Here is a 23,208-nt window from a genome sequence, read left to right as displayed (position 1 = left end):
GGTAACACACTGAATTTTTAGCCTGTAAAGGGGTTGTATACAAATGGGGGCAGCCAACTCCAGTGTGACAATAAACAAATATTTGTTCTCACAATATTGAAACCAGTCATAACATATATCCTCACAAATTTGGAAATGAATAACCAAAGAACCTTGCCGATTGTCTTATTAGTGTCCTAAACAAGATCTTTTGATGTTTATAATTTCTAGTTTAATTCACTTTCTCTAGTAAATGGACTCTGACCTAGACTACACAGTGTAGGAGACTAACCCAGACCTGGAAGCCAATATTTAAATCTGAAATAAAGACATTCATCCCACAACCACGTCACTGCTATGTCATCAGAAGCGTGCATCCATGGACATATAGTCTGTAAAATAATTTTAACATGATCTGTACTGTTACTCTTGCACTAATAAATTAGGAAATGCACTTGCTATTTAAAGCACTGCTGTAAACCTTTGTGTTTGAGAAATGAAATACTCAAAAGTGTAACGCAACCAATGTGCGCATATAACCTACGATGCCTTTGACATTCGTCAGTGTGGCAAATAGGCACCGAGAAATGCAAAGGGCATCATAGCTTTCTTGTTTGAAACCTTGTATGCGAGTATATTACTGGTATCTTTGCAGTGAAAGGAAGTCACATTATTATCAGACTTATGAGGGGAACTCATTTTTCTCTAGTTCAATATTTTCTTTTTTGCGCTCCTATATTCTTGACTTTTCCAAGAATAATGGGTGTTTGAAATAAGTACTCTATATTGCTCTTAAATTTTTCCTGCACCAGAGCCCACGTTGGGTTACATTTCTTGAACACTTTGCAGTGCTGTAGATTATCAAAAGAAAGAAAAAAATGCTGTAAGTTTGCATTTTAGCTTTCTGTATAACAAGTATGAACCTATCAATTACATACACAAGTACAAAAGAACTACGAAAAACTGGGCATAAAGACATACATTATAGTAATAGCAGGAATCGATGGTGAGAATTCTAATAGAAAGGAACCATTAAAAACTAGGCACTAAAGACACATTAATTATAATAACACAAGTATTTGCTAAGAATTTGAAGAGACAAATAGAATGTCTCTTCAAATCACTCCACCCTAACATTCATCCATGGTTCGATGAGTGACCACAGTTGGTGATGCTGTTTGGATAAGTTGCAGCTGAGGTGCAGCTGTGAAATAGGTGGAACATGTAGAGGGGTCACCAAAGGTTGCACGCTGGTTGCACAGCAGGTTGCCTTGATCTCCGGACTCACTCGACACTCATGCGTTGAGCCTGGTTATACGCCGTTTGCAAGAGGCCTGGCCCGAGTGTGTGGTGCGGCTTTGGTAAAATTTCGAGGCAACCTGAAAAACACAGATCGATATCTATAAGCACCACAATATTCTTCACCATAGGGCAAACCTGAAGTTTACCATCGGCACATAGCAGATAATGAAAAAAGACGCAAGCCACCAGACTACAGGTATAAAAATGTGCAAAAGTCTAAATGAGTGTGAAGAGCTGTTTATAGGATGGAATGTTTCATTTTGTCTTTTATAGATCAATAATAGTATCTTAACATAAAGTCAAGTGTACTTGGCCCTCCCTAAAAAAATTTAAATTATGGGGTTTTACTTGCTAAAACCACTTACTTATCATGAGGCACGCCGTAGTGGAGGACTCCGGAAAGTTCGACCACCTGGGGTTCTTTAATGTGCACCTAAATCTAAGTACACGGGTGTTTTCGCATTTCGTCCCTCTGGAAATGCGGCCGCCGTGGCCGGGGTTCAATCCTGCGACCTCGTGCTCAGCAGCCCAACACCATAGCCACCGAGCAACCACGGAGGGCATGGCCCTCCCTATTTGTGTAAGTAGGCAATTCCATGCGAGCTGTACCGACCTGGCACACGACCACGTGAAATTTTTTTTTGAAGAACTGGAGGCCCTTCAATATAGTGCAAATGTTAATTTCAAAAAATACTTAACTTAAAAAGTTTTTTTACTGGCGCAAGCACTAAGTGAGATTTTGCGTAATGCACCAATCTATGCATCATAAAAGGCATAGCAGAAAAATTGGTTCCTTCATTAAGGGGGCCAAATTTTTCGGGACTATAAAAAGAGGCCTTACACCAAAAATTGAACTGCTTATTAGCCACTGCTCAGTTTATTATGGGTCATTAAAAATGGACAAAATGGCCAATTAACATTATTTTCATGAATCTGGCTTACAGCAAAAGCTGCAAATTTATGTAATCCACATATTTAGGAGTTGTGCTGCATGCAAAAATTGGTTTCAGGAACATAAATTATGCAGCAGTGCACAGAGATGAGGATGAACTAGCAAAAAAAGTCAGTTTTGGTGTGTTTATCGGCATACTTACTATTGAGGCAGTCCTAGTGAATTTATGCCCAATACCATGTATGAGTGTACACCGTATTCTTTTTAGATTGCTAAAGCTTTATCAAAGAAGTTTTTTGTTAAGCAAGAAAAAAAAATGTACAAGTGGTCTCCTACTGGTTTGAAAATTTGCAGCGCGTTTCGTCTAATCCACATAGCCTTTTGGCGGCTAAGGCAAACTGCATGGACTTGAGCATTCCTGCACCGATAGCAGGGAGTCTAAACTGCTTTGAAGTTAACTCTTTCATTGCTGAGTGGCTACAAGCCACTTCACTCAAAAAGTTGCCACTTAATCACATGTATTTACCTTAATCTTTCTGTCAGCTTCCAGCCTGCTTGGCATCATCACGAAGGCTGCCAACTCCCTAGTGGACGTAGTCAGGACATGGTGGTGGCAGGAGCCGCCAAAGGCTTCAAACTCCCTAGTGGACGTAGTCAGGACACAGTGGTGGTAGGATGCAGGGGCGGGAGCCACCAGAGTGTACCTGCAGCAAATTTGCACAAATGCTCTTAGTCCTACCATGTCACAATTTACAAGAAAAATTAAGCTGTCTGTGGAACATGGATACAAATAAATACAAATAAATACAAATAAATGTAAACAGTTAGGTCCTACAACACAACTAGAATGTCGACAAAGAAGAAATGGTACTTATGCTTATAAAAATCCAAGCAATGAAAAAAAAAAGAATGTGCATCCGATTTGTGCATGGAAGCTCAGTGGAAACCTGAGCTCATACCATCAAGTGATCTGCTAGTCAACTGCAAGCCTCTTAAAATGTCATTGTATATTTTTACACGCACTATGTTAAGCTGTATTAAAACAAGTTCAGCATCTCTAAATATAAGTAATCACGAAGCAATTCAATTAATGAATTCCAGTGGTCGATAATGCAACAAAGTGCACGCTCTGATGAAGCTGGCCAAACTGGGTAGTGACAAATAACAGCGTGGTTCTCTACATCTTGTTTTTCTGGCTTTCGCTGTAGCACTAAAATACACAAGAAATATCACATTCCTTACATTTAACCCTGCTAATTTTTATTCCATAATGCATAATACTTCAGCAAGAGCAATAATGCTGTCTTTTATTCATAAATAGTGATAGAACAAGAAATTTTACTGGAGCTAATGTTTTGACAAGAAAACTTATCTCCTTCTCTTTGTCGAAACATTGGCTCCAGCGATGCTCCTTGTTCTACGGCTCTTCATCATTTCAAGTCTCTGTCTTCCTGTGTACCTCTGTACTTTCAATGTCGTATCAATGAAATCGTAACAACGGACAATTAGTAAATGTAGCTGATGAAGACCTTGGGCTTGTTGGTAGACAATGACAGAGTAACTGCGCAACATAGAGATACGGACAAAGGAGGCTCATGTGTGCCGTCTCCTCCAGCTATGTCTCTCCTTTGGACAATTACTCTATCTCGATGTAAAAGTATTACCCTTTGCACAATAATGCTGAAATAAATAAAGGCCAGGAAAGTGGACACAAAAATTACAACAAATAGCATCATATGCTAATGAGATATGCGAAAGTCCCTGCTACGATCTGTCTCACCCATAACGTGCTGGATAAGATGGCGTCTTCTTCTGGATGTTGGCATTTCTTGAATACCTAAAATAAAGTAAATTTCAAAATTACAAAAATACACAGAACAGCAGTAGCAGAGGAGATAACGCATTGTTTAGTAAAAGAAAGTAAACTCATCTCTGATGCAGTGCAGACGAAATTTCCTTTATTAAATTTGTAGAATAATACATCACACTTCATTTCATTTAATGCTGTGAGCATTTCTTGGTACAACAAAGAAAGGTATTTCTCCATGAAAACAGTAAAATAATCATAGCCTTCTACTTTTACAAAATACGCGACAGCGACTAAGCCAACTACAGCAGTATATACTTAAAATTGTTATATGCACATTACAATAGCCAAGACAGGATAAACTTGGGTTTATATGTAGCTCACCAGGAGGTACCACCTTGCAATCAATTCATTTCTGCTTGCCAAATATCTGCACTAACATAGGACTACAAATAAAAAGACCCTCTTTTTCATAAAACACCGTACTCAAAATAGAAAATCCAGTAGGAATACCACAAATTCTGTGCATAACACAGCCAGGTTTTGTGCGCCTAGTAGGATTTACTATATAAAGGTTGCAGCAAATTCATGCTTTTAAATATTTACCACCATGAAAATAAGCATTACATAAAAAATAATAACATTATACATCGGCTTAGATTGTCAGCTAACGTGTTTTGTGTTTTCTACTTACAGCCAAATGCACATAAAATTTGTTCTGTTTCAGCGCTTTTAAAGCGCTGTGTCTGTTCGCTTGTGCATGCAGCCGCTTTACCGCTCTTAAGATATCTGTGCTGCCACATCGCCTGACACTGCCATACAGCGTTGCAGCGCTTTTATTATTCGCGGTAATATACCTAAAGCGCTAGTAAATCTTCAGAATACACAAGCTGTCTTTTCGACTACCTGTCTTCGCCAGCGAAAGTTACACTGGTACTAGTATTGTATCTACACTTCAAGTTACGCAGTACACTGTAAAAAAAAGTTAGCCGACATTGGGGTTTTTGCGGCTCATGAGCTTTGAAGACTACCTTGCACCAGAAAATTACTCTGGCATGAGGCACTAAAATGCGTTACATTACATCGTTTTACTACCATCTCTGAGAAACGTAGTAAAAGGATGTCATGAGCCGGCTTTACGACGTACAGAGTTTTAGATCACGTGACCAAAAACCATCTATTGAGAGTTTAAAACCACGTGATCTGGAACCAACCTGAAGATCACGTGATTAAATACTACCACTTTACTCCCCAAGGTTGCAAGCTCCGCCCAATCCAGTTAAGCCTACGCTCGGCGACAGGCACGGCCGCGGCAGGAATGGCAAAGATCGATGCCGTGGCGGTGCATCCACCAGCGGAACGGCAGAACGTTGGAAACTTGGAACGTATGTACTACATACGTCGCGTAAGATGTGTCTCAAGTGGACGCGGCTTCCTGCCGGCGCGCCGCCCGTTGCATGACCGACGAGCCGATCGACTGCATTGCGTCAGTGCGAACACATCGAAAAATAATGTTCCGATTCCGCTCTGCACGGCGAACCGGCGTGGCCATGCTCGCATTCAGCGACAAAAATCGCCTCAAGAATCGTTCCTGGACCGATCCTCGATGCTGGTGGCCTCGCGAAGAAACTCGTCGACGGTCTTCGGGGGGCTTCGTACCATTCCGGCAAAAAGTTCCTCTTTCACACCACGCATCAGCAGGCGGACTTTCTTGTCCTCGGGCATTTCAGGGTCGGCGTGGCGGAAGAGACGGCTCATTTCTTCCATGTAGATCGTGGTCGTCTCATTAGGTAGCTGCACCCGGGTTTCTAATAGCGCTTGGGCTCGTTCTCGACGTACGACGCTTGCGAATGTCTGCAGGAAGCCGCTTCGGAAAAGTTCCCAGGTCGTTAAGGTGGCTTCTCGGTTCTCGAACCACGTCCTGGCCGCGTCTTCCAATGCGAAGAAGACATATCGCAGTTTGTCGTCGCTGTTCCAGTTGTTGAACGTAGCGACTCTCTCGTACGTCTCAAGCCAGCTTTCCGGGTCCTCGAAAGTTGAACCACGGAACGTCGGAGGCTCCCTGGGCTGCTGCAGCACGATGGGCGATGCCGGGGCTGCCATTGGGATGGACTTGGTGGCGATCTTTCTGGTCGTCTCAGGCAAAAGTCCGTGCTCCGGGGGCAGTTGTTGAAGACGGCGGCTTGCTCGATGGTCCGGGACTGCGTTGGTGTTGTCTTTGCGTTCCGGGCTTGGATAACGGCTTGTCGGGGGCGTCCGGTACATGGACCAAATGCACCTCCACCAGATGTCACGTGGTGGTGACGTTAAGAACACAGTAGCAATACTGTGATAGGCAAAACTAACTTTTATTGGGCGAACCTGTGCCCACAAAACAGGCTACACTTATAGCGCAACGATAGCGGCGAACACGCTCGGCGATCGTCGAAAATCTGATCAGCGGGTCAAGCGCGTCGGCTTTTATAGATCAGCCGTCGAATGTTCCAGATTAACTGATGGGACCCGCGTGTCCTCCACAAAGTTCTACACCATTCGTGTCACGCGATAAAATCTGATAACACAAGGTTCGGCGACAACAGACACGCGGATAGAAGCGTCGATAACTTTCCAGAAACGTCGGATACATGCAGGCGCGTCCCTCGCTCTGCGATTACAGTTGTTAAGCGGCGAAACGTGGTTGCGCGATAAAGATAAGTACACGTGTCAATATCTTGCCGTTCGCGAGGGATACCGCCATCGGCCGGCAGCCTACAAACGGCGAGTTGTCGCGTCTGCTGCTCCGGCCGGAAGCAAGCGTGTCGGTCAAAGTTCATTGCCAAGCACAAGCCCACTTTTTCATGCTTCTACGAGCGAGAAAACGACTGTCTCTTGTCCACTTTGAAGCTGTGAACGGAATCGTCACGACCCACTGTAGCACAAAATAAACGAAACGTTGGTTAGTTGTAGTGACAGTCAATGGAAAGCCTCACGCACTAGAAGTAGATGCGATCATGTCGAGCGGGCTCACCAATTCAAGGTGAGGGCACATAATCTCGTAAACACGACAGCTAGCGCTGTAGGAAGCGTGTATACGAGCGGTGATCATGAATTTGTGCTCAGTAGGCGTCAAAGAAGCCTGTAGGCCATCCACCATTGCAAGCAGACGGAGGTGCACGGACGGCGCGCTGATGGGCTCGCGTTCGCCAACTAAAGCGGGAGACACACGGTCCGATTCGGTGTCCGATCCGGCGTCCGACGCGCCTGAACGGCAGCCGGAATCGAGGTGTTTTGCCGTGCCGAAGCGCCGGATCGGACGTCCGGCGTGCGACAAACCGGGCAAATTTTCATCGTCCGATGTGTCCGACAACCGCACACTCCGCACCGTCGTTTGGCCGCAGCTGATGTGACGTTCTCTGACGTTCCCTCCACGGAGGCGGCGCTGGCAGGCCGGTTTCTCGCCGTCTTTTTTTTTTTTTTCCCCATTGCCTGCTGCAGTTTGTTGCCGACACGAAATAGTTACCAGTTCAATAAAGTTATCTCGAACATGTGCTTATGATGCGAAACAGCGCCTAGTACACTAGCACTAAGCTACCGTCGAAATCGGGAGCCGCGACGCGAGGGCCTTTCCGCGGACAAACAGCACACACCGATCTCTATGCACCGACCGTCCGAGCGAGGCTGCTCGCTTCGCTTGCACGTTTGCCCTTCGCAACGACTGCGTCGAGTAAACCAATTGTATTTGATTACGGGCTACCTAAGTGGACAGCGTTAATTGTTTTGGCAAAAATAAGCCCTCTTCATCGAGCTCGGGCTGAATCAAGCGCCGTCGGCCGCAGCGTCCGCCTAGCTATGCCCGCCGGCCGTATCGCTGACTGTTACCGGAGCCGTCAGTGGACAACGCGCCGTCGTGAAGTGTTCTGTCACTTGCAGGGGCATAATGTTATTGACAGTGTTCACGTAAAGCGAAGCTGTGTTGTGCAGAGTTTTTATATTGCGTTTCTCGACGTGAATCTAAACTCAAGCTGGGGAGGGGGGAGGGGGGCTGGATCTGGGCGGAGCTTACGCGCCGCTCGACAGGTTCGGATACACGCACGTTGGATCGGACGCCGAATCGTACCGTGTGTCCCCTGCTTAAAGCTCGCTCATGGTTCGGCGTTAGTCCCTCTATATTCTTTATTAATAAGGAAGCCTACCTAGGCACTGTAAACCCAACAATTGGGGCCTAAATGCCTGCCCTCCTCCCAGCTACAGTTTCGTTTGAGCGACAAAGTCTGATTTCGAAGGCCGTGCTTTTGCAAACTGCATGCGACTGAAGCGGTTGCGAATCTTGAAGGCGACATCCGCTTCGTTTTTTTTTTATACATATACAGTACATTTTCTTAAACTTCGTATAAAAAAGTGCATATTTATACAAAGTTAACACTTTTGGAGTCAAGAAATTTGTTAAAGTGTCCCTACCGATTGTTGTTAGGAAAAAACACGTAATTTTCTCATTTACGACACATTTTTCTAAAAACCGCAGAGTGGCGCCACTGCAGTATTCGTTTGGTCGACATACCACGTTGGTAGTGAAATTTAAGGCGGTATTTGAGTTATAGTTTAGAAGTGCCTAGACAAAATGTGCTCCTTGTCGTGTGCAGTAACCATCGCAAACCCTCCGGACTCGTGTAACGCCGTTAGTTCGCCGTGTGTTTCGTGCGATCTATCAGTGTCGACAGTGAGTGTCTTACTACAGCGCCCGTCGAGCTGCCTTTGTTCTGACGAGCTGCCTGCCCGCGCTCTCGTGAAAAGTCTGGTACTGGAGCTTCGAATCGTAGCGTATGGAAGGCTGTTGAACGTTGTGCTTTTGTGGAGCTGGAGTTCATCGGAAGTTCTACAGTGCTTGCGCCAGAAAGACGTCGGTGCCTCGGTACCTTTGAGACGAAGGAGCGTTGGCCAAGTCTTTTTGAAAGGTAAGCAAGTTTGGCCCTTGCGCGCATTCTTGAACTGATTTACGTGATGAACGTTGTGTAACTAGGTAGAGCAAAGCGCTTTCTGATCGTAGGTTGGCCGTCTTGCTGTGCACATTTAGCAAGCAATTTCACGAAGGCTTCCTCTGATGTTACAGCGTACTTGCATTCTGCTGTAAAATATATGCTACCCGCCTTGATTGCTATGCCTGAATGGGCACACAATTATGAAAACACTGAATGTTGCTCTTCGTTCGGTATTTTTCTGGCAAGAAGTTATTCGTTATATATGCATTCCCGCAAGTACAGTACATGTTTAATGTATCCGTCGATGTATCATGGGCTTCGCGCGTTGGCACACGATTCCTATGTTTGACGCTTAAGCGGATAGAAGCTTATATGAAGATTTTTGTATGTATACAGTTTGGTTTGGAGGACCACGTCGCGAGAACCTGTGTATTGTTTATGTTCTTGAGTGTCTTCGCGTATTTGTCTTCTATGTTGCAAACCCGACATAGGCCGATATTACAGTAACGAAGTTTATTTTTAATCCAGACATTTCAGACGCCGGCCTTTAAGAAAGACATAGACCAACCAATTCTTACGAACGGGATGCCAGCTCTTGCAATCGTAGGTTATACGGTAGTGCGTAATAAAGTAAGGACTGCGATTTTGTAGCGATACTTACCCCTCGATTCTATACCACTCTTGTCGCCCACCGCAAACGGCCGGCTGTTCCAGTACGTAGCACGGGCCGCGGCGGCGGTCAGACCACTAACGAATAACGAAAAGGAATAGCATCGCTACAAAATCGCGATCTAGCTTTCAGAATGCTTTTCATGTGCTCAATATTTTTGTTTATTCCAATGCGCCACGTTTTACTGCATATATGAGTTTTGTTTTTGATTGTCCTGGTAGCCTGTTGTTGCTGATTTCGTTCCTTCCTGAAACTTCACTTGTTACAAAATATCAGTGTAACTTCCTTAGATATAACAAAGAGACATTTGTGCAACCAGGCGCAAATTCATGCAGCTGGCTGTCTGAGGCTCTCTTTGCAATTCCACATGACACTGGTAAATCACAAATTCCCAGGTTCACAGCACAATAAATTAAACATTTCTTACTTTTAAAGGCTATGCAGATTCTGGAGGCATCCCTGCATCGAGCAGGAACCTGCTGCACTGCTGGAAGCTGGACAGCACGACAATAAAGCACGTGATCTGTGCGCTTTCTCAAAGGTGCGTACAAAACTGGTGCTGCCTTTCGAGTTGTAGGATACATTTGTGTTATATGCAATCATTTTACTGTATTGCCATTTTCAGGATTTCTAGTGGCTGATCACGAATTTTATGTTTTGGTGGAGTGCCCTCAGTTTAATGAATTTACCTAAAGTAGCCTCCTCTTGAGTTAAATATAATTGGGTGCTTGAGTAATTATGCCTTATATACTCCATATAGACTATATTAATCTAGCCAAAATGCCTTTTTAAGAACCATGAATAGAGGTTTCGTGCCTTGAATAATGTGCTCTAGAGTGTCTAGAAAAATGCGTTGTACCACCTAAAGACATGGTTTACGGAAAAGTGCCTTAAGCAATGCTTTCGCACAAAAGTTGCATCATCAAGAGTTTCAGAGAAGCCTCTGTGGTCGGTATGAAACATGACAAAGACAGACATAGACCAACCAAATACAACATTAAAAGCAATACATTTTGGCTTCCATATGGAAGCCTTGTTCACAATAAGGCTAAAAAAAGTGGAAGTGCATATTTAATTAAGTAAGCTTTAGCATAAGATGGGCGTGGGCTCCTTGGTTTCAGATAAACGTGTGTCCTGTTGATTGCATCTCCAGGGAATCCGGGTACAGGCATGGCTTCCAATTTCTTTCCTGGCCGATTATGCTAGACACTATCCAGTCACTATTGTGTTTAGTCATTGCTGCATGTTCTGCCAAAGCATTTGATGCCACTCTTTTCTCATCCACATCGTTCTGATATTGGCGTAGCCATTGCTTAAGGTTGCCCATTGCTCTAATGTAGATAGTATTCATATACACATGTTATGTTTCAAAGGTCAGAATTCATGTCAGTAAAATATTTGATACGGTTTGTTACTGAGATGGCTACCTCGTTGGTTTAACATGGCTTGTCACTGGTATTGCTCTCTTGTTTGTTTAGCTTCTTGTCGGGTTCTTATGGATTTGATTTTGTGCACAATGAGATGTTACACACACACCTTGCATATACATGAAAAAAAGGTTTACAACAGAGATAACATATATGCATGGGCATATATATGTGTCAATAAAATACTCGAGCCTCATTTCTGCCTACAGAAAAAGAAGTTATTTCTCCTCGAGGGCATGACTGCTTGCAATAATGAACCTCCAAGAAAAGGTTTTCTCTAATCCGTATTTTTGATATCTAAATGCTTATGTGGCATGTACAAACTGCTTGCATTAATTTCTCATTGGGATGAGTGGTCTAAATTTTAAATTTGAGTAATAATTGCAATAAATAACTCATTTCACCTGTCTTCTAATGACTCTAAAATTCTATGCTTCTACCTTGCCAAACCTTTTATGAAATTAGTTTGATGAGGCCCAATATACAGGGCTTTCTAAATTGAAGGTATCAGTACCTATTAAAGACTGTGCTAACTAAGAAAATGCTGCTTGTGTATGTGGTTTATTCATTTCTCAGACAGAAGCTTTACACCCAAGTGCAGTCAGTAAATCGAAAACAATTGCGTCTTGTTCAATAGTTCTCGAGCACTTGTGCGTCACTATAGTCGGATACAAATTTAGAAAAAAGGGGAGGCCCCGCCCAGATGAATGAAGCGCGACGTCCGATTGCATCCACGACTAAAATAATCCCGCTCAAAAAATCGTACTTAGGAAACGCGCAATTCTCAGTATAAATAAAGACTTTGATGACTGGTTTAGTAGAGCTCTCGTGCTACAGCACATGCCAGATCGCAACAGAAAAATAACCCCGTGCCTTCCACAACGCTGCCCGTCGTCTGCTCTTTAGCTTCATTGCTAGTGGCAAAAGTAGAAAGAGCAACTCTGCATGGCATTTGTGCTTGTTTACATGTACACGGCACATTTACTACTTCTGTTCCGAGCTTCAAATGGATCAGTTGCTACTGAACAAGTACTTATATAAAACAATGTATTTATCGCAACCATTACAAACCCAAGATGCTCAGTGTCAGCGAAAGCACCGTGTTAAAGCTGAGGAGGGAGGTCAAAGTTTCGCATATTTTGGGTGGCAAACTATCGACGCCCTCACGAAAACGCCCACAAAATGTGGAGAAAAGAAGAAGCAGCACGAAGTAGGACACGTGTGCGCCGAGGTCGTGTGCACGATTTCTTTCAGCACAACGAGATACCGACGATCGAGAAGATCACTAACGAGTTCTCGAAGCGTATATTGTGTTATGTTTGTGCCCTGGGATTTGCCTGACGGAAGGCCAGTGCTATGGTTTGTCGACCATCGAGGCAGCATTCATCCCCGCATGGTGCCTGCCTGCTTCGGACACGACTACGTGCACGGCTCGAGTTTCCTCGCGGCTGCACGGCGTCCACAATGGAAGCAGCCACCGGATCACGGACTGCTATTCGGCCCCTCCCTGTCCCGGCAGCAATGCAACCCCCCCCCCCTCCTTTCTCCGGCGGCGGCCACACCACAAACGACTCTCGCTGTGTTTGGGACAGTTTCCAAAGGAGGGCTGTGTTTCGACCCGGTGCCTTGCAGTTGGTTCCCTTTGTCCTATGCGGGCCATAAAACTTGCCCGGCGCACCATTCTGACCAACTGCCAAATCGTCCTGACGCCGCAGCGCGGTTCAAGGAAGCGCCGGCCACCGAGAGCGGCGTTAGGACCCCGGAGGCTGCCCGGACCCTCTCTCTCACGACCTTGTTTCGTCCTTGGGGACTGTCTGGGGGATCTTTGGACTGAGGGGTGTTATTTAAGCAGCTTGCAGCTGCTCTGTTGGTCTCTGTCCTGATAACGACGACAACATGTAAACATTGTATAAAGAATTATTCGCAGAGAAAACTCTCCTCGTCTCTGACTCTGCGTGAAGCGAGGTCCAGACCTCCTGCCAGCCACACATACCTCGGCAAACGCAACAATGGATCTCCCATCACTGAAGCGGTGTACTGTGTGTCAAGCACAGCAGCCAAGCATTCTCCCGTGACCTCTCAAATAAATAAGCGGTTCATTTGATGACATATTCCTTCTAATGGAAGCCCAATTCTGAGAAAGCAACGTCCTGCACAGATCATGCTCAATATAAGCGTTGGCATGGAAACGTGCTGAAATGCCGGAAAATCTGAATGCAAATGCAGTTATTAACTCTGAATAACTATGTGGGGCCCGAAATGCTCATTCGGGCAGCCACTGTCCAGCTTCACACGAAAAAGCAGTAGTCAACCTGAATGAAATTGACAGCCACTCTTAGCAGCCTGCACGCCAAAGCACATTGTGCTTTGCGTGCAGTTGTGCTGCCCCTACTGTTTTTTCCAGCCCGTTGAGATGAATAATGCCAATGTCAGAAGGCCCAAAATACTGTAGTGGGCAGCCACCTATGAGCATGACGGGCCCTGTGATGAAATAACAGTCATCAGGGCACGCTTCAAAGGCACCTTTAGCAGTCTGCACGTCAAAGCCCAGTCAAGCCGTCACCACTGTTGGTGAAACGCAGCAACCAATGCGACAGTGACAGCCACTGTTGGCAGCTTGCATGCAAACACACATTCATGTGGTGGCATTGTTTATTTTGGTTACCTGGCCTAGGCAAGTAATGCGAATAAGAGAACAATTATCAAACATCGTTAGCTTAGTTAGGCCCAATATACTCAGTCGGGTAGCTATTAATAGCAGTAGTCGAGGGCACGCTTGAAAGGCACCATTAGCAGTCTGCACGTCAAATCACAGTCATACCGCAGCCATTGTTGTATTTATTTATCTGACCGGGCAAGTAACACCAATGTAAGCACAATTATTCACCCTGAATAGCTCTGCTAGCATTGTGCTAAAAAATGCTGAGTGAAGTTAAATTTGTTTTATTGAGGCAATTATTTAATTTACAAGCCATCGGCATGTCGATCAACGGCCAGGTTCAGACAATGTCATTTGTGAAGTAATAAATGGTGAAAGTTGCAAAAGCTCTCAGTGCACTGCTTTGCTGGGCTCCATTCACTGAAGAATGTCTTTGCAACGGCGAAAGCGTCAGACAGAAATCACACCCCGCTGCACATTGTTATTCGTGCTGAAAATTTTCGCCATCATATGTGATAGGCAGCGAAACCGTTTGTTTACTAAGACTGAATGCATGAAAAATGCAACAGCATAGCAAGGTGTTTCACAATATGCAGCCTTTCATGTGCACTTCTGGCTAGCTGCCACATGCACTGACGCATAAACGTGAGCATAGGTAAGAGGCAAAGTTGCTGTGCAACCCACATGACGCTTTTAAGAAAATGTACCGCTAAACCTTTCTGTTTTGATAGGCGATCAAAATATGTTTTGAGCAAGTTGGTTAATCACATTGCAGCAACAATACAAGAAACAAGGACAGAAAATGCAGCGAGTAGGCAGATTGAGAAGACGAGGTAGACCAGTGAGAAAGGTTTTAATGAGATGGAAGAGGCCAGTCCTGCAGTGTACAGGAGTTAGTGCTTTGAATGAGATTGGCTAATGAAAATGTGTAAGGACTTTGCTGAACGAAAACTATCAAAAACAAATGCTAATATAAAATAAAAGGACAAATATGAGTAAGTGCAAACACGCATGGAAGCAGGAATGCTGGCAACACAACTTATGCATGACTGTGCCTCAGCACGCATTCTACAGCTTGCGTGCGCGGTGATCACTGGTGAAAAGAAATCAATCGACGGTGCTATACACAACGCTCGAACACCGCCATTAGACGCTCGGCTATCTCACTGTTGACAACGATCACTCACGCTAAGTTGACGGCGACAAATCTTTGCATTGGAGGCTTCTTTGTCAAATATTTTCTGTTGAGACGCTCGTAGGTTTGTTTCACGCACGCACACTTTTCTAATTTCTCCTCAGAATGGTTTTGCTCCATCACTTTACCCCGTCCGACGAAAAATGCAGCGACACGGTACACGAACTCACCCGCCGCTGACAGCAGGCACCAGACTTTGGCAAACTTTTCTTGTCCTAACTTCACTCAGGAGCGAAATAAAAAAGACATGAAACAAACAGGCAGGATGTGTGTTTGCAGCAGTCACCGAGGCATCCTGTTTTCAGGCAAAGCGTAGCGCAGCATCAGCGATGCTCGCTGCAATGTTTCTTCGCCGGATCACGGCTTAGAATAAACGCACGCGGCACAGATGCCGCATTGTAAGCTCGCAGTAATATTTCCGGCATGATAGACAATGACAAACAGTTTGGGAGTTCACTGTGACGAGGCATTGACACGCACAGCTGACACGACTTGGCCCAGTTCGAAGCCCGGGCGGCCATCTTCTCCGACGGCGAGCCACCGGCCGTTCGGCGCATGACGTCAGTCCAGAATGCACACCCATTAGTGGATGCTCGTGTGCATCCGCCTCGGAGGAGTAAAGGCCCCTGTTTTTCTAAAGTTGTATCCGGCTATAATCGAGCACAGCTTGACCCTTGGCCTAATACTAAATCAGGCTTGAAGCTTTCAATGTGTGCTAACCGCTAGAACAGCACCAGATTTCATTCTGTGCCAAGGGGTGGAACGCATTTGCTTAGAGCTACGCAGATGAATGTCTTTCTTTTGCATTGAAGTTCCCAATGCTTTCTAGTCTTAGGTGAAAGTACACAGCTCAGCAGAACGCATGTATGGTATACGTAAGAGTACTTTGTTCTTTAAACCGTATCAACAAGAAGCAGCTACTTCCGTTTTTGCAAACCTTACCTTATTTCCTAACCTTTCCTTGATCAAAAGTGTAGAAAATTAATCTGTGCTTGTTCTGTTGTTTCACAGGTAGACATCGGCGACGGTGTGTATGTTGAAAAGGGTCTGCTGAAGAGGCTGTGCCTGGATGCTAACAACTCGGGCTTTCAGTTTGCGGGGGGCCTCCTTAAGGCTCCTTTTACAAAAGAAGAGGTTGAAGGGAGGCGCTACACATGGATGCGCAGCGATTGTTTGTGACAGCGTCACTGCTGGCAGGCCTGGCCTGCCTTTTCGCTTTGTTCTGGGTCTTCCACGTTATCTACTCGAAAAAGGCCAACAGGATTTTGACATTTATTGAGCACTGCTTTCTGGATTTTTGCTACACAAAGCCGCAGGTGAAAGCATTGGATTTAGTCAATTTTTACAAGAACTATTGCTAGGCAAAAAAATTTTCAGATGCATATCCTCAAGAAAGTTTCTGTCAAAATTATTTTGCCTAACAAAAGCACTCGTGGCTTCTGTGGCTGACAGGTTGCCCAAGCCATGTAGCACAGTGCTTGCTTTAAAGGGACACGAAAAAGAAAATTTATTTGAGCTTTATTAAATCATTCTTCTAAAACACCGAAAAAACAACTCCCACCATGAGAATTGGCTTGATAAGCCAGATAACTTGTAAAAACGAAAACTGGTGCCGCCACCACCACCTTATAGTTCCTGCACCAGCTCGCTGTGATATGGAATTTGACGGTGTCTGTTCGGGTCTAGCTAATGTTCTACTGCAGGGTGTCTACCAACCGGGAAAACCGGGAAAACCGGGAATTCTCAGGGATTTTGAGTAGTCTGGAAAAACTCAGGGAAAACTCAGGGAATTTGTGCTTCTATCAGGGAAAATTAGCTGTAATTTTTTTAGAGGGTCAAAAGTCGCGGTAATGCTGGCTCGAGAAACAGACAGGACTCGTAACGAATCGTCGTCGGATGGAGGAGTTGCCAGTGTACAGTCAACGACCGACTTTCCGGATTCCCGATAACTCGGACGGCTTCGCGGCACCACCACGTACCCCAAAGAGTCAATATATCATAACGTCTGAAATTTCAGACGCAAGAACTCTTCGCCGTCCGATTTTCTAAACGTCTTGCGTGATCGCAGGTCCGAGACGGCATTAATGAAAACCACCACCGCTGCTATTTTGATTACCTCGCCGCCTTGAACCGGTGCTCTCGCACGCAGATCCGCTGGCAGCCGTAGCCACCACTGCGGCAACGCTAGGTCTAGCTCTTCGACGTTCGCTGGTAAGCTTCTTGTCGTTCGGTGCCGTGTTTCATTTCTCCGTTGACAGCAATAATTTTGTCTTCGAAGCTCGGAAAGCACGGCGCATTGCATAATGCTCTTTTCCGAAAGTCTGCTTCGCCTCATTAGAGTCGTGTAACGCGGTGAAATTGTAACGCGGTGAAATTGTCGCGGGACACTATGTATTCCTTAATTTTACACGTGTGCACCCGCCCTCACCTGTCACAGTAGGAGCACCGATATGCCTAATAAGTGCACTGGCAGGCATTCAGAGCTTTTTCAGACGTACATGTGTCGATTTTAGCCCTTAAGGGCAGTAAAAGACATGAATTTATTTTTTCGGACTGCCTGATTTTTCAGAAGCTTTACCGGCCCCTCGGGGGTCCGAAAAATTGGACGTTGACTGTAAATTGACCAAGAGTATTCTTCAAATGGTCCGTGGGGCGAACGCGCGGCGAAAGGAGGACGAGAACAGAAAGGATCGACGCACTGAGGAGTGAACGGGGAATTAAGTATGCGACCGCTTCTTTGAAGGAGCCTGCGCTCAAAAAACAAATTCTTGGCTGATGCTGAGATGCAGGTGTCCCTCATCCAAACCAAAATAAACTCTTTAAAGCAGTGAAACGCAACACTGAGGCGTCTTGCGCGAGCTGAGAGTATGTCAGGACAGTTGCATGACATTGAGCATGCTATCAGTTGATAGAAATAGCTCATATTCGAAAATATTTGCTTCTGTATGCATCTCCTTTTTATTTGTACTAGAGAATGTCCAACTCGATTTGAAATTTTTTTCGAAGACATTTTATTTTCTGTGCATTTTAATAACCCCTCCCTTATATTCTTTTTTTGAATAACATAAACACTCCTCCTTAGTATTCAAATTGGATTAAGTCGGTTTTCTTTAAAAAATTTTTCATATGCTTACTAGAGAGTGACAGCATAGGGCGATATGGTTTCAGCGCGACTTGACATAAAACATAGTTCTGCATCACTCCGGGAATTTTGCAACAGCACTCAGGGAAAACCTGGAAAACTCAGGGAATTTGGAAATGTCAACTTGGTAGACACGCTGTACTGGCCAATATTGATGAATTCTGTTGTAAAGGTGTCAAAGAATATACTTAGTTGAAGTATGACTCCACACTGATGTGCGGGCACTGCATAAAACTTGAAAATTGAAAGTTAAATCTTCATTTTCTCATCTAATAATCCGCTTATTGCCACAATGTTCATGAATACAGTTCTGAAAGATTGTTTTATCAGTCTAAAATGATTTACTGTTTCACTTTAGTATTTCTGTAATGGACCTTCAGCAACAAAATGTGTGTTAGTATTCCACAGGTATTCTCAGCGGGGGCAAAAGCACCAGCAGCATGCTCAATGATTCTGTACCAACTGATAACTTGAAGGATATCCTGTGCCACTAGGGTTAGGCCAACGTGGCTCTGTGTTAATCACCACAAGTGTATTATGCAAAACTTAATGGCCCAGAAATTGGTAATTCAGGAGGGAGTTGAATTAGCTATTTTTTTTTCTTTATCATGGGCTTCTCACATTACACTTTGTCACAACGCATTCACTTTAAAGTAACTGTGGAGAATAAGGTGGTTTGGTATTCAGACATGCCTTCTGTGTGTAAACAGTGTTAGATGAGCAATACAAAGATGCACCATAGATGCTGACTGGCAACATGAAGGGGTTTGAGGGCAGCTACAAATATACATCCTTGTAGTCGTATCTATAGCACCATGTTCAATTTGTCACACAAGCATATGGCATCCTTCACAACTGCATGCCTAGAAACGGACAAGGGCAGCACACTCAATTCCCTTTTAGTCTAGAAGCACTACAATTTTTAGGCAACGAAATTGAAATCTGGCTTGTACCCATAAGTACTGCAATACAGTTGTGCAACATGTTCCTCTTGTGTGGAAAAAGGGCTGCATATGTTTTCTTTGAGCACAAGGGGGAGTGGTATCAGTTAGAGCCCCTCCATCCACGTGCCACTGCCGCTTTCTTAAGTAGCGACAACCTTTGTTGTGCGCCGCCTTTTCCCCTCACACCAAATCCGGTTCCAGCATTTCCAGTTTAAAAGTTTCCGGTTCCGGCGTTACCGCTTCCTGAAGTTGTGCTGCGGGAATTTCCGCTTTGACTGCCGATGGTGAGACGCCCACGCGTGCTTAGCAGAGCTGTGGGAGTCACCATGAGAAGAATGCAAAGGCGACAAGCTGTTGTATTCCGCTGAAGTAGTAATTCGGGGTCGCTGTTTTCTAAATGCACGAAAAACGGCAGTGGTCTCCAAGCGCCCAGGCACTACATACCACTGTACGTTGTCTCTCGTGGCACAACCCGTTGCAGGTTGACGTGAAACAGCGAACACGATCAGATCGCTGATTACAATAGGCGGTGGTACTTGGATGGAATCGCATTCACAGTTTAAACCGCAGCTGGTGCAATTAAAGCCTCTCCATCGACGCGAAAGTAAACAACGTTAAGAAAAACATAGCGTTACTTCCACTCGGAACAGGAAGCTGCAGCTACTGAAGTTCCGCTTGACACCGGAAGCTAAGGGGGTGAGTGGCAGAGGAGTGTGGAGGAAGAGGGTAGGTTGGCGGTACTTAACCTGGTCGGCGGAAACGTGTATGGAGGGGCTTTAGTATCAGTTAATGGCTGTTTTCCATATATGTTTTGTCGTGTGTATTAGCAATCACCACTTTCCTTATCTGAGTGAGGTCATTTTTTAGAAAGTTTGAAAGTTTATAGAACATGTTGCTCATGGTTGTTGCAGTTTTCTTCCTAACTATCCATTCATTGCACTGTGCACCCATGTCTTGGGCAACTAGCTGTTTGAAGGTCAGTATGCTATCGATGGGTCTAATGATAATCTCTAGTGCCCCCTCATTTGCTTGTTGCAATACTGAAGAGTTAGATTTTGTATATTGTGTCACTTGTTTATTTTCACTGTACTTTAGTTTCACTACATCTTGAATGTGTTGTGATAGTTTTTCTTTTGCAATGAAAGATATGGTGGACAGTTGCCGACACTAATGTGATAGTATGAATGCTTGCTGTATTTATCACGATTGTTTCATTTCGCTGGGGCACTAATGGTCATTAGCAGCAGATGCTAGCTGCCCTTAAGTGCAATGTTTTTATGTTGCATAGTATTGTTCATGATCCATTTAATGCACTGCATGCGCATGTTGTGGACAACTGCCTGTTTGAAGAAATTGTCTGCATATTCAGTGGGTCTAATGTGAACAGCTCTACTACTGACTTAGCTTCACTACATCCTGTGATAGTTTTTATTTTGCCGTGACAGATGTGGTGGGCAGTTGCCGGCACTAATGTGATAGTACGAATGCTTGCTGTATTTACCACATAGTTGTTTCATTTCGTCTGAGGCACTAGTGGCCGTTAGCAGCAGATGTCATGTGGCCTTATGTGCAATATTTTTATGTTGCATAGTTTTGTCCATAATGATCCATTGAATGCACTGCAGACCCATGTTCTGGACAACTGCCTGTTTGAAGGAATGATCTGCATATTCTGTGTGTCTAATGTGAACATCTCTAGTACTGCCTCTGTATTTGTGAGTTAGATTTTGTATTGTGTGTCATTTTGTTTTCACTGTGCTTTAGTTTCACTACATCGTGAATGCGTTGATAGTTTTCCTTTTGCAGTGAGAGATATGGTGGGCAGTGGCCGGCACTAATATGATAGTACGAATGCTTGCTGTATTTACCACATGGTTGTTTCATTTTGTCTAGCGCAGTAATGGCCATTAGCAGCAGATGCCATTTGGCCTTAAGTGCAATATTTTTATGTTGCATAGTTATGTTCATACTAATCCATTGAATGCACTGCACACCCATGTTCTGGACAACTGCCTGTTTGAAGGAATGACCTGCATATTCAGTGGGTTTTATGTGAACGTCTCTAGTACTGACTGTATATTTATCAGTTAGATTTTATATTGTATGTTGCTTGTTTTCACTGTACATTAGTGGGATTGCACATTGAATGTGTTGTGATGTATTTTATTTTGCTATGAGAGATCTAATGGGCAGTTACCAGCCCCCAGTCTGTGTGTTAGTACAAATATTTATTATGCTTATCACAGCATTTTATAAGGCTATAGTTTTGTGATGATTAACTCATGCCTGACTTTTTTATGAGAAACATGTCAGAACTAATAAACAATTCCTCATGCTTGTGATCCATGAAATCATCTTTGTAATCTTTCAATTGTCTTCGAAATTTTTCCACATCAGGCCCAAGAAACTCCAGAACGGGCTTGAAAAATTACTCTCGGAAAGAACCGAGAAAACCTGATGAACGAGGTAAAAAAATACTCCGAGATCAGCTCCAACAAACCACAGAATGGGCTTGAAAAATTACTCTCAAGTAGAGCTACGAAACCTTGATAACGAGGTAAGAAAATACCCCGACATCAGTACCAACAAACTCGAGAATAGGCCTAAAAATAACTCCCAGGAATAGCCTAGAAAACTGGATGAATGAGGTAAAAAAATACTCCCACATCAGACCCAAGAAACTCGCGAATGGGCTTGAAAAATAACTCTCAGGAATAGCCGCTAGAACTTCGTGATGGCAGTAAAAATATAGTCCCACTATCGTCCCTAAAAACCTCCCCACAGATTAAAAAATTACTCTCGTTTCTACATAAAAAACCTTGGTCAGCATGGTAGTAAATTTTTACCTCGACTGGTACGTAGTAAAAAAAACCCAGAAACGGGAATGCGATACAGGACGAGCGGTTTACTCCCGTTTCGCGTTATTTTTGTTTAGTGTGTACTTGATATTCTACGGATTTTTCGATGCGACAGGCCACTCGTCACCGGAGTCGTTAAGAACGGTGTTTCTCTTGGCAGTACAGCTTTGCAATAATTTCAGATGCTCTCCTGAGGCTTCCGTCTGCCAGTAGTATTTTCGCATACATACGCGCACGCATGCCCAAGAAACGTCTTTGAACTGCCAAGAGAAACGTGGCGCAAAATGTAGCCATACCGGAAGGGCCGAGACCGCGCCGTTTGTAAACCCGGAACAAAAGCTGATATGCTTACCTGAGACGTTAAGAGAAATATGGCACAGGTCACAGGTCCCCGCTGGTAGTGGTTCGTATGCATCTGGTCGTCTCTGTCCGTTGCGATCTCCCATATCACAATGAAAGATGCAGTGCAAACCGCAGCACTTCGGGCGCTTCCGGCGAGCGCACTTGCTAGATGTCGGCAAAGACGAAATCGGCGAAACGCTGCTGCTGGCGGCGGTCCCCTCGTCGCAATCACACAGCACGGACAGAAGCTCCCACCGTAACTTGCCGCAACGCTTGGTTGCAGTCGCCCCTAGCGCAGCGATTTCAGAACCACTCAACGACAATGTACTCGAGCGTGATGCAGCGCAACTTTAAAATGGCGTCATGCTATTGACGGCTTCGGCTTTGGATCATTTTGTAGCTGCACAACTGAGCAAAACAGTTGCGCTAGTTTTGGTTTTGTTTCCTCGCGTTGAAATAAAAATTGTTTTGCTCACTGATAATTTTACCTCACTTAAGTAATGTTCACGAATGAAACAGCCATGAATTTAATACGCGTGTTGAAATAACCGCTACGTTCACTTGGCAGAAGCAAAATTTTCTCGTCCGAGCGTGGTTGCGTTTGAAATATCTATCGGTGGGCTGTCGGAGCATGCTCGAAGTGTGAAGACGCGGCGTAATTGTCCTTAATTTCCCTAGATATAACGGTGCGGCTGCCCTTGATTTCTGTCTAGTGCAGTTTGCTCTGATGTGAGGTAGAACTACAAAGCCGCCTATGTTGCTGAATGATCCAGTGCACCTGAAGCTGCCAGAACTCCGGTATTTCCTCCACAAGTTCTTGCGACTGTGTGCCGCGATCACCAAATGCGAGCGTAGTCATTTGGCGGAGATTTAGCAGCACATTTTCTAGAGCTATCGTTCAGCGCTCTCTCACGACATGGAGAAGCAGTGTGGTTGGTCCTTGGTAAAAATTTCTATTTATTGCGAATTTTGCGATAGCAATTATATGGACACAACCGTGAAAATATATCTGTCGGTGTTACCGTTCGCTTTCGTA

General features: G+C 44.5%; 1 long non-coding RNA gene across 2 annotated transcripts; it reads right to left on the bottom strand.

Annotated features, from left to right (window-relative positions):
• Positions 1 to 1,087: 1,087 nt before the first annotated feature.
• On the bottom strand, positions 1,088 to 22,475 carry LOC135909750 (uncharacterized). 2 transcript variants are annotated; one of them, XR_011507695.1, is made up of 3 exons: positions 22,183 to 22,475; positions 2,700 to 2,877; positions 1,088 to 1,358 (listed from the first exon to the last, which is right to left on the bottom strand). It is a non-coding gene; the product is annotated as an uncharacterized lncRNA (long non-coding RNA). The 2 variants fall into 2 exon arrangements; XR_011507696.1 differs by lacking the exon at positions 22,183 to 22,475 and adding an exon at positions 3,954 to 4,012.
• Between the last annotated feature and the right edge of the window lie 733 nt (positions 22,476 to 23,208).

This window comes from Dermacentor albipictus, chromosome 8, assembly GCF_038994185.2.
Source record: "Dermacentor albipictus isolate Rhodes 1998 colony chromosome 8, USDA_Dalb.pri_finalv2, whole genome shotgun sequence".
Classification (NCBI taxonomy): domain Eukaryota; kingdom Metazoa; phylum Arthropoda; class Arachnida; order Ixodida; family Ixodidae; genus Dermacentor; species Dermacentor albipictus.
The sequence above is the reverse complement of the archived record's forward strand: the minus strand, read 5'-3'. Positions and strand labels throughout refer to the sequence as shown.